The sequence below is a fragment of the Phyllobates terribilis genome, unplaced genomic scaffold (genome assembly GCF_046119375.1).
Source record: "Phyllobates terribilis strain yellow unplaced genomic scaffold, ASM4611937v1 Scaffold_505__1_contigs__length_1300667, whole genome shotgun sequence".
NCBI classification, from domain to species: domain Eukaryota; kingdom Metazoa; phylum Chordata; class Amphibia; order Anura; family Dendrobatidae; genus Phyllobates; species Phyllobates terribilis.
The window spans coordinates 511,948-524,032 of record NW_027363265.1 but is presented as its reverse complement, the minus strand read 5'-3'; the positions used below and the strand labels follow the sequence as shown (position 1 = coordinate 524,032).

The 12,085-nt window shown below is 43.2% G+C and overlaps 4 non-coding genes and 1 pseudogene across 4 annotated transcripts; all 5 read right to left on the bottom strand.

The window, feature by feature from the left end:
• Window positions 1-817: 817 nt before the first annotated feature.
• LOC141231354 (U2 spliceosomal RNA) lies at window positions 818-1,008 on the bottom strand. Its single transcript, XR_012297766.1, has one exon. It is a non-coding gene; the product is annotated as a U2 spliceosomal RNA (small nuclear RNA).
• A 1,115-nt stretch (window positions 1,009-2,123) lies between these two features.
• LOC141230984 (U2 spliceosomal RNA) lies at window positions 2,124-2,314 on the bottom strand. Its single transcript, XR_012297402.1, has one exon. It is a non-coding gene; the product is annotated as a U2 spliceosomal RNA (small nuclear RNA).
• A 1,115-nt stretch (window positions 2,315-3,429) lies between these two features.
• On the bottom strand, window positions 3,430-3,620 carry LOC141230983 (U2 spliceosomal RNA). Its single transcript, XR_012297401.1, has one exon. It is a non-coding gene; the product is annotated as a U2 spliceosomal RNA (small nuclear RNA).
• Window positions 3,621-4,735: 1,115 nt separating this feature from the next.
• LOC141231433 (U2 spliceosomal RNA) lies at window positions 4,736-4,942 on the bottom strand (annotated as a pseudogene).
• A 6,144-nt stretch (window positions 4,943-11,086) lies between these two features.
• On the bottom strand, window positions 11,087-11,277 carry LOC141230982 (U2 spliceosomal RNA). Its single transcript, XR_012297399.1, has one exon. It is a non-coding gene; the product is annotated as a U2 spliceosomal RNA (small nuclear RNA).
• Window positions 11,278-12,085: the final 808 nt, after the last annotated feature.

Sequence of the window (12,085 nt, the reverse complement as noted above, 5' to 3'; positions counted from 1 at the left end):
GGAGGGCTCCTGATTACATACCTCTCCTGCTGCTGCTGCTGCTGGCTGTCCAGCAGCAGACTGAAGGTGGCTGCTGCTGTGCACAGGTATATAAAGGCTCAGAGCCTATTATGACACGCGCAGCCAGCGTTCCATTGCCACATTCCATCTACTGCAGGCAGGATACCTGGCTGGCTGAATGTCGCTGAGAAGCTCACAGAGACCGCCATAAGCAACAGTTTAACAGAATGCCACAGACTAATCAACCAAACTTTTTGGGTTGGGTTCTCTTTTATAGTCTGCAGGCATTAAATGAAAGAAGTCAGTGTTCCAGCAGAAGGAGACAACGTTTCAGAAAAGGCATTGTAGCAAACCAAAAAAGAAATTTTAAGCGCAGCAGAGTAACCAGCGCACATACCTGTTAGCTCAGGTGAGTTTAAAAGGCTGCTGTTGATAACAAGGGCATTTGCTAAATAGATGGTGTGTGTGCAACAATATACTGAAAGGTCAATTATATTGTGCAGCTTATCTCACCACCTGTAGTTATTTAGGTGAAAGCTCCAAAATGCTTGCCTAATATGTCTGTTTATCCAAAAGGAAGTAAAAAGGGAGAGCTAGAAAGATAGCATTGCATCACATTACATGGCAATGCAATGCACAGTTGCTGAAGTTGAACCAAAATGAGCTTGTAATCTGGCTTCTGCAACTTTGAACATGAAAAATCCAATGAGGAGAAGAAAAGCAAAGCCAAAGAGTCCATCCCCAAATCCGACAAACAAGCAAAATGAACAAAAAACATTGAATTCAATTCTTTCTGATTTTAGAAACTGCATTAAAGAAGGGGTGCACCAGTCCTGGAGATACTGCAATACCAGGTCAATGCGTGGAGTGGACAGAGCAAGCTCTTTTTCCATCTCCCTGTTCTAAAAATCCATTTAATATATGGTCCCCAGATAGGGGACGTATCAGATATTAAACTGATAAGAACAGATACTACACTTGTTCTTAGCCAAAAGGCCGAGAAGCGATAACCAGAATTGGTTTCAAACTACGGAGCCACCCAAGGATCCTGAAAAGTCCATTTGTGGAGATGAGCTCCTGGACTCCCGTTAAGAAGACATGTTGTCAACCTCTAGATCCCTTACATGCCTGCACTTTTCGGCTTGCTGCTGCTGCAATCCACGCGTTTTAGATCTGCATAACTCCACCTCTTTAAACACAGCACCTTCACCCCCTGCTGTTCCCACCCGCCTCAACACCGTTGGAAGGGAGGAGAACCAATTAAGGCGGGGGGTGGGGTGGAACGAGCAGCTGTCTACCCTTAGCAGGAGGGCTCCTGATTACATACCTCTCCTGCTGCTGCTGCTGCTGGCTGTCCAGCAGCAGACTGAAGGTGGCTGCTGCTGTGCACAGGTATATAAAGGCTCAGAGCCTATTATGACACGCGCAGCCAGCGTTCCATTGCCACATTCCATCTACTGCAGGCAGGATACCTGGCTGGCTGAATGTCGCTGAGAAGCTCACAGAGACCGCCATAAGCAACAGTTTAACAGAATGCCACAGACTAATCAACCAAACTTTTTGGGTTGGGTTCTCTTTTATAGTCTGCAGGCATTAAATGAAAGAAGTCAGTGTTCCAGCAGAAGGAGACAACGTTTCAGAAAAGGCATTGTAGCAAACCAAAAAAGAAATTTTAAGCGCAGCAGAGTAACCAGCGCACATACCTGTTAGCTCAGGTGAGTTTAAAAGGCTGCTGTTGATAACAAGGGCATTTGCTAAATAGATGGTGTGTGTGCAACAATATACTGAAAGGTCAATTATATTGTGCAGCTTATCTCACCACCTGTAGTTATTTAGGTGAAAGCTCCAAAATGCTTGCCTAATATGTCTGTTTATCCAAAAGGAAGTAAAAAGGGAGAGCTAGAAAGATAGCATTGCATCACATTACATGGCAATGCAATGCACAGTTGCTGAAGTTGAACCAAAATGAGCTTGTAATCTGGCTTCTGCAACTTTGAACATGAAAAATCCAATGAGGAGAAGAAAAGCAAAGCCAAAGAGTCCATCCCCAAATCCGACAAACAAGCAAAATGAACAAAAAACATTGAATTCAATTCTTTCTGATTTTAGAAACTGCATTAAAGAAGGGGTGCACCGGTCCTGGAGATACTGCAATACCAGGTCAATGCGTGGAGTGGACAGAGCAAGCTCTTTTTCCATCTCCCTGTTCTAAAAATCCATTTAATATATGGTCCCCAGATAGGGGACGTATCAGATATTAAACTGATAAGAACAGATACTACACTTGATCTTAGCCAAAAGGCCGAGAAGCGATAACCAGAATTGGTTTCAAACTACGGAGCCACCCAAGGATCCTGAAAAGTCCATTTGTGGAGATGAGCTCCTGGACTCCCGTTAAGAAGACATGTTGTCAACCTCTAGATCCCTTACATGCCTGCACTTTTCGGCTTGCTGCTGCTGCAATCCACGCGTTTTAGATCTGCATAACTCCACCTCTTTAAACACAGCACCTTCACCCCCTGCTGTTCCCACCCGCCTCAACACCGTTGGAAGGGAGGAGAACCAATTAAGGCGGGGGGTGGGGTGGAACGAGCAGCTGTCTACCCTTAGCAGGAGGGCTCCTGATTACATACCTCTCCTGCTGCTGCTGCTGCTGGCTGTCCAGCAGCAGACTGAAGGTGGCTGCTGCTGTGCACAGGTATATAAAGGCTCAGAGCCTATTATGACACGCGCAGCCAGCGTTCCATTGCCACATTCCATCTACTGCAGGCAGGATACCTGGCTGGCTGAATGTCGCTGAGAAGCTCACAGAGACCGCCATAAGCAACAGTTTAACAGAATGCCACAGACTAATCAACCAAACTTTTTGGGTTGGGTTCTCTTTTATAGTCTGCAGGCATTAAATGAAAGAAGTCAGTGTTCCAGCAGAAGGAGACAACGTTTCAGAAAAGGCATTGTAGCAAACCAAAAAAGAAATTTTAAGCGCAGCAGAGTAACCAGCGCACATACCTGTTAGCTCAGGTGAGTTTAAAAGGCTGCTGTTGATAACAAGGGCATTTGCTAAATAGATGGTGTGTGTGCAACAATATACTGAAAGGTCAATTATATTGTGCAGCTTATCTCACCACCTGTAGTTATTTAGGTGAAAGCTCCAAAATGCTTGCCTAATATGTCTGTTTATCCAAAAGGAAGTAAAAAGGGAGAGCTAGAAAGATAGCATTGCATCACATTACATGGCAATGCAATGCACAGTTGCTGAAGTTGAACCAAAATGAGCTTGTAATCTGGCTTCTGCAACTTTGAACATGAAAAATCCAATGAGGAGAAGAAAAGCAAAGCCAAAGAGTCCATCCCCAAATCCGACAAACAAGCAAAATGAACAAAAAACAATGAATTCAGTTCTTTCTGATTTTAGAAACTGCATTAAAGAAGGGGTGCACCGGTCCTGGAGATACTGCAATACCAGGTCAATGCGTGGAGTGGACAGAGCAAGCTCTTTTTCCATCTCCCTGTTCTAAAAATCCATTTAATATATGGTCCCCAGATAGGGGACGTATCAGATATTAAACTGATAAGAACAGATACTACACTTGATCTTAGCCAAAAGGCCGAGAAGCGATAACCAGAATTGGTTTCAAACTACGGAGCCACCCAAGGATCCTGAAAAGTCCATTTGTGGAGATGAGCTCCTGGACTCCCGTTAAGAAGACATGTTGTCAACCTCTAGATCCCTTACATGCCTGCACTTTTCGGCTTGCTGCTGCTGCAATCCACGCGTTTTAGATCTGCATAACTCCACCTCTTTAAACACAGCACCTTCACCCCCTGCTGTTCCCACCCGCCTCAACACCGTTGGAAGGGAGGAGAACCAATTAAGGCGGGGGGTGGGGTGGAACGAGCAGCTGTCTACCCTTAGCAGGAGGGCTCCTGATTACATACCTCTCCTGCTGCTGCTGCTGCTGGCTGTCCAGCAGCAGACTGAAGGTGGCTGCTGCTGTGCACAGGTATATAAAGGCTCAGAGCCTATTATGACACGCGCAGCCAGCGTTCCATTGCCACATTCCATCTACTGCAGGCAGGATACCTGGCTGGCTGAATGTCGCTGAGAAGCTCACAGAGACCGCCATAAGCAACAGTTTAACAGAATGCCACAGACTAATCAACCAAACTTTTTGGGTTGGGTTCTCTTTTATAGTCTGCAGGCATTAAATGAAAGAAGTCAGTGTTCCAGCAGAAGGAGACAACGTTTCAGAAAAGGCATTGTAGCAAACCAAAAAAGAAATTTTAAGCGCAGCAGAGTAACCAGCGCACATACCTGTTAGCTCAGGTGAGTTTAAAAGGCTGCTGTTGATAACAAGGGCATTTGCTAAATAGATGGTGTGTGTGCAACAATATACTGAAAGGTCAATTATATTGTGCAGCTTATCTCACCACCTGTAGTTATTTAGGTGAAAGCTCCAAAATGCTTGCCTAATATGTCTGTTTATCCAAAAGGAAGTAAAAAGGGAGAGCTAGAAAGATAGCATTGCATCACATTACATGGCAATGCAATGCACAGTTGCTGAAGTTGAACCAAAATGAGCTTGTAATCTGGCTTCTGCAACTTTGAACATGAAAAATCCAATGAGGAGAAGAAAAGCAAAGCCAAAGAGTCCATCCCCAAATCCGACAAACAAGCAAAATGAACAAAAAACATTGAATTCAATTCTTTCTGATTTTAGAAACTGCATTAAAGAAGGGGTGCACCGGTCCTGGAGATACTGCAATACCAGGTCAATGCGTGGAGTGGACAGAGCAAGCTCTTTTTCCATCTCCCTGTTCTAAAAATCCATTTAATATATGGTCCCCAGATAGGGGACGTATCAGATATTAAACTGATAAGAACAGATTTTTTTTTTTTTTTTTTTTTTTTTACAAAACCATTCAGGTTTAAAACAATAATGCAGAATAAAAGGTCGTCTCCTCATCTGAAAAAAACAACCATTCCACAATCATTTATCGTTTAAAACTCATCATGATGGTTTCTTTTATTATCCAATTAAATTGAAAAAATGCAATATACACATCAGAAAAAAACAAAATTACAGACTAATTATATGTTTCCATTTCCGGAATTTCCATACTCCCTCTGCATCCATCCCACCTTTCATATCACACTTATAATAGAAATATAACTTCTCAAGGACCATTTTAACACAATCATCCACCTCAAAACGCTCATTTTTAAACACATACAAGTTCCGGCAATTCCACAAAACCTCCTTCACACAAGCCAAAAACAGCCACAAAATCCTATCCTTTTCACGGTTTAACATGCATAACCCAAACATGACAATTTCAAAATTCAAACGTTTCACCCCAGTCAATTCCATACATAACCCACCCAATTTAGACCAAACATCCTTCGCAAACCTACATGACCATAGAACATGATGGACCTCTTCATTACACCCACACCGCTCTCTCGGACACCTTTCAGACACCGCCAACCCTTTCCTTTTTTGTACACTCCTCACAGGTAAAATCCCATGCAAAGACATCCAAACTAAATCTTTCTGTTTGTTAGACATATCATGTTTGACCAGCTTACACCAGACATCCTCCGCTTCAGCTGACCTTAACCCATTAATTTCACACATCCTATTATCCGCACACATCCTTTTCACCATGCTTTTATTCTTCAGAAAACTCACCATCTGAACTTTCTCAAGATGAAATTTTTTGATAAAACATTCCAATTGTAGGTACCAATAAGGGCATACATAAGCAGTAGGTTTACAGTTATCATAATTCATCCATTTTAACCGATGGAAGATGGAGCCCCCAAGGTATCTACACATACATGCAGCCTTGGATTGCTTTAATAAAAGTCCTGCAAAAAAACTAATACAATTCAGACCAATAAAAGTCTCGATGTTAGGGAATCCTAGGCCACCATTCCTTTTACACCTATGAAGAAATTCCCTCTTGGCCTTCTCTATATTACTGCCCCAAAGGAACACAAAAAGTAATCTATTAATCTTCTTCAAAACTCCAACAGATGGGGGAAAAATCAAAGCTACATAAATAAGCATAGGGAGAATGATACTTTTAATGATTAAAATTTTCCCAGTAAAGGACAGATCACGCAGACGCCATAATTCCAATTTCCTTGCAATTTTACCACCCAGATCCTCCCAACTCTTGTCCCCTTTTAAACTCTCATCCAGACACACCCCCAACACTTTAATCCCCCCTTCCACACATTCCATATCTGCATCACTCACTTTTTTACTACTAAAAAATCCCTTAACCTTACTTTTTTCCCAATTTATTTTGAAAGCAGAGGCCACACAAAAACATTGGACTAACCATTTAACCCTTGCGACATCACTCTCAGAATCACACAACACACACACATCATCCATATAACCAATCACTTTAATAGCCTTACCATCACAGCCAGGGATCAAAAACCCCTTTAAAACTGTATCCCTTCTAATAAGCTGGAGAAGAGGCTCCATCACACAAATAAACATGATTGGAGAAAGCGGGCATCCCTGCCTCACCCCTGACAATATTTCAAAAGACTCAGATAAAAAACCATTCACCTGCACCACACTTCTAGCACCCTCATACATTCCCATAATCAATCTAACCAAGCGCTCTGGAAAGCCCATCTTCAACAACACATTAAACAAAAACACGTGAGCCACACAATCAAAGGCCTTTTCAAAGTCAAGCGCACATACAATCACACCTTTCTTTCTACTCTTACAATCCTCTAGCACATCCCTCACCAGACAAATGTTCTCTTGTATCCTCCGTTCAGGCACTGCACACACTTGTTCCTCCTCAATCACAGATGCTATCACTTCTCTCATACGACAAGCCAAAATTTTCGCAAAAATCTTATAATCAGCATTAAGCAACGTAATTGGTCTCCAGTTGGCTAGCCTCTTTCTATCACCTTTTTTAAACAATAACACAACCAAACCTCCCTTCATACACTCAGGCATACTCACTCCGGAAAACAAGGATTTCATGACTTCAAACAGATCCTGAGAAACAACGTCCCAATATTTTGCATAAAAATCACATGGGATTCCATCCTGCCCAGGGGATTTGTTCTTCGGAGACTTGGAGATCACACCCAACAATTCTTTCTCTGTTAAATCATCCATCAAAGCCTGACTTTCACTTTCTGTAACAAAATTTCCAAGTACCTGCAAAAACTCATTCTCGTTCCCCAAATCACACTTTTTCTCCCCATACAAGCCTTTATAAAAATTAACCACTTCCTTGATCACTCCCTCACCATGTACCTCATCACCCTTATCATTCACTAACACATGCATATCCCGTTTACCACCACACATTTTCTTAAAAAAGAAGCGCGTACATTTCTCATTCTGTTCCCTAAACTTCACTCTCGACCGGAATATGATTTCCTTTCCTCGTCCAAACATCCAATCACCCATTTCGTTCTTCATTTTAACCAACTCACTTTTAACATCTATACCCATAGCTCTACATTCATGCAAAAAGGAAATCCTCCTATTTATTTGTGTATATAATAATCTCTTCTTTTTAGCCTTAATATAGCCAATTTTCCTGAAAAAATCCCTAATTCTAACCTTGACCCACACCCACCATTCCAAGATATTGCAAAAATCCCTTTTCCTCCTCACCCAACCATGGTATTTTTTTGAAAAACACCTGAAAACTTGCTTGTCATCCAGAACACTCACATTCATCCGCCACCTCCCTTTGCCATAGAAAAAACCATCCACCTCAAACACCCCAAGCAAACACTCATGATCAGAGAAGCAAACTTTCTCTTGGGAATACTTAACACATTTAACTGCCGGTGAGGAAACAAAAAAATAGTCCAGTCTAGACTCGGCATGGCCATCATCTGAATGATATGTAAAAGGTCCCGGCTTCTCCGACACAGCATCCCTAAGGGAGAAGTCTTTAGTCATTTGGTTCCATAGATTACCTGTAACATCCACTTTAGATTGCCATGAACCTGCCCTTGCTTCTTTTGAAAAAATACAGTTAAAGTCACCAATAACAAAAACAGGCAACTTGCCATGCAAAAAAAAAGTCAATTTTTTGAAGAGTGATAAGCGCTCATTTTTATCCACATTTGCATATATGCAAATTAGTTTAAAGTCCCAACCAAGGTATGATAGAGTGATACAAGCACATCTTCCTTCCAGAATAATAGTTTTCTGTTTTAAGCGAATGTCTCTGTTTTGGATAAGGATTCCAATGCCATCATTTCTGTTAGTATTAGAAAAGGACCACACTGCCTCCCCATACAGCCACTCATTTTGTTTAGGAAATTTAGATAAACCACATTCTTGAACACATATAATGTCACAGCCCTTAGATGCCAAATAGTCCAGAACAGTGGCACGCTTTGTCGCTGATGCAAACATACGTACATTCTGGGAGATTATTTTCAGCCGCAGGACCATAGGTGTCAATGCAGGTTATGGAGACCGGGAAGACCAGAAAAGGAAATCAACATGTCTCAGGCCACCTCAGAAAATTCAAATAGGCTCTCCAAGCCTGCCACATCCTTTTCCTCTAAGAAACCTTCACTAGGTGATATGGGAGTGGCCTTATAAGGTTCATTCAAATGTGAGTCCTCCCCAGAGTCAGATAGGACGGAAAAAGGGTTGTGAGACTCAAAAGACTCAAATTTCTTCTTTCGTAACCTCTTTACAGTTTTACCAGTCTTCTTCTGTTTGGCCAAGGCTTTACAAACGATGGCAGCATTTTCAGCTGAAGGCATCCTGGCAGCCTCTATTTCCTCTGGAGAAACTGACCACTGTATGTCAACGGAACTTGGGGCAGACATCTCCTCAGAGCTTTCCACCTCCTCAATTACCTCACTGAGAGCCGTCTCAGCCCCTGACCCAGAAGGCAACTCTACAGGTGGTGCCACACCCACGTCAGGCTGCACCTGGTCTCCAAGATTTCCCTCTACAGTGATATCATGCACCTCAGCCACAGTGGGAATAAAATCCACCACTTCCTCCACCATTGTAGTAGTTTCAGGAAAAACAGGAGGGATTTCAGTAGGGCCCTCCTGTGCCTGAGGAGCCCCTTGTCTCTCCCCCCATGTCCTACGTCTCTCAGTATTAAGACGCGCCAAAAAAACCTGACGGCTAACATTAGGACATGATCTACAAGTGTGGCCATTTTCACCACATAAGTCACACATTGCAGGATAGGGACATTCAAAGGCTTCATGCCCTGATTTTTTACAATTCCTACAAGTTACATCAGAGGTACATTCCGCAGCTATATGGCCATAACAAAAACATTTCCTACAAAAAGAGGGCTGACCAGGATAATGTAGGAATCCTCTATTTCCTCCAATGGAGAAATTTGCAGGTGGGTGCATGGTTCCACCAATACCCTCAGGGTCAGATTTGAAACGAGCCCAAAATTTCACATTCCCATTGAAAACAGCAAAAATATTCTTTTGCATGATTCCCCCCCTTATTACTGAGCAATACCGTGATAAGAAAGCTCTAATCAAAGGGATCTCCACAAACGGGTTATACATGTGTACAGTAATGGGCCTTTCAATATTAGAAAACAAAGGCTTAGGGATTATAAATTGTAAATACTCATGATGTCTTTTCTCTTTTAAACGCTGAAAGAAAGTCAAACAGTCTGCTTCCAAGTAGAAAGAAATGTCATAATTACCAGCTTTAGGAAACTCCTGGATACAAAAAATCTTCTCCAGTTTAAATCCCGTCAATTCCATCACTATATTCCGGACAATAAATTCCAAGCCGATGTTATGTCTGTGGTCCTCAATAACCTCCAATCGCACGGTATTCTTTACAGCCGCCATTGTAATGCCCAAGGCACGGATCGCTTTCTCCACCACACGAGCCGAAAATACGCACCCCTCAGCCCAGACCGAGGCAAACACCCCGATCTGAGCCAAAAGGCCGAGAAGCGATAACCAGAATTGGTTTCAAACTACGGAGCCACCCAAGGATCCTGAAAAGTCCATTTGTGGAGATGAGCTCCTGGACTCCCGTTAAGAAGACATGTTGTCAACCTCTAGATCCCTTACATGCCTGCACTTTTCGGCTTGCTGCTGCTGCAATCCACGCGTTTTAGATCTGCATAACTCCACCTCTTTAAACACAGCACCTTCACCCCCTGCTGTTCCCACCCGCCTCAACACCGTTGGAAGGGAGGAGAACCAATTAAGGCGGGGGGTGGGGTGGAACGAGCAGCTGTCTACCCTTAGCAGGAGGGCTCCTGATTACATACCTCTCCTGCTGCTGCTGCTGCTGGCTGTCCAGCAGCAGACTGAAGGTGGCTGCTGCTGTGCACAGGTATATAAAGGCTCAGAGCCTATTATGACACGCGCAGCCAGCGTTCCATTGCCACATTCCATCTACTGCAGGCAGGATACCTGGCTGGCTGAATGTCGCTGAGAAGCTCACAGAGACCGCCATAAGCAACAGTTTAACAGAATGCCACAGACTAATCAACCAAACTTTTTGGGTTGGGTTCTCTTTTATAGTCTGCAGGCATTAAATGAAAGAAGTCAGTGTTCCAGCAGAAGGAGACAACGTTTCAGAAAAGGCATTGTAGCAAACCAAAAAAGAAATTTTAAGCGCAGCAGAGTAACCAGCGCACATACCTGTTAGCTCAGGTGAGTTTAAAAGGCTGCTGTTGATAACAAGGGCATTTGCTAAATAGATGGTGTGTGTGCAACAATATACTGAAAGGTCAATTATATTGTGCAGCTTATCTCACCACCTGTAGTTATTTAGGTGAAAGCTCCAAAATGCTTGCCTAATATGTCTGTTTATCCAAAAGGAAGTAAAAAGGGAGAGCTAGAAAGATAGCATTGCATCACATTACATGGCAATGCAATGCACAGTTGCTGAAGTTGAACCAAAATGAGCTTGTAATCTGGCTTCTGCAACTTTGAACATGAAAAATCCAATGAGGAGAAGAAAAGCAAAGCCAAAGAGTCCATCCCCAAATCCGACAAACAAGCAAAATGAACAAAAAACATTGAATTCAATTCTTTCTGATTTTAGAAACTGCATTAAAGAAGGGGTGCACCGGTCCTGGAGATACTGCAATACCAGGTCAATGCGTGGAGTGGACAGAGCAAGCTCTTTTTCCATCTCCCTGTTCTAAAAATCCATTTAATATATGGTCCCCAGATAGGGGACGTATCAGATATTAAACTGATAAGAACAGATACTACACTTGATCTTAGCCAAAAGGCCGAGAAGCGATAACCAGAATTGGTTTCAAACTACGGAGCCACCCAAGGATCCTGAAAAGTCCATTTGTGGAGATGAGCTCCTGGACTCCCGTTAAGAAGACATGTTGTCAACCTCTAGATCCCTTACATGCCTGCACTTTTCGGCTTGCTGCTGCTGCAATCCACGCGTTTTAGATCTGCATAACTCCACCTCTTTAAACACAGCACCTTCACCCCCTGCTGTTCCCACCCGCCTCAACACTGTTGGAAGGGAGGAGAACCAATTAAGGCGGGGGGTGGGGTGGAACGAGCAGCTGTCTACCCTTAGCAGGAGGGCTCCTGATTACATACCTCTCCTGCTGCTGCTGCTGCTGGCTGTCCAGCAGCAGACTGAAGGTGGCTGCTGCTGTGCACAGGTATATAAAGGCTCAGAGCCTATTATGACACGCGCAGCCAGCGTTCCATTGCCACATTCCATCTACTGCAGGCAGGATACCTGGCTGGCTGAATGTCGCTGAGAAGCTCACAGAGACCGCCATAAGCAACAGTTTAACAGAATGCCACAGACTAATCAACCAAACTTTTTGGGTTGGGTTCTCTTTTATAGTCTGCAGGCATTAAATGAAAGAAGTCAGCGTTCCAGCAGAAGGAGACAACGTTTCAGAAAAGGCATTGTAGCAAACCAAAAAAGAAATTTTAAGCGCAGCAGAGTAACCAGCGCACATACCTGTTAGCTCAGGTGAGTTTAAAAGGCTGCTGTTGATAACAAGGGCATTTGCTAAATAGATGGTGTGTGTGCAACAATATACTGAAAGGTCAATTATATTGTGCAGCTTATCT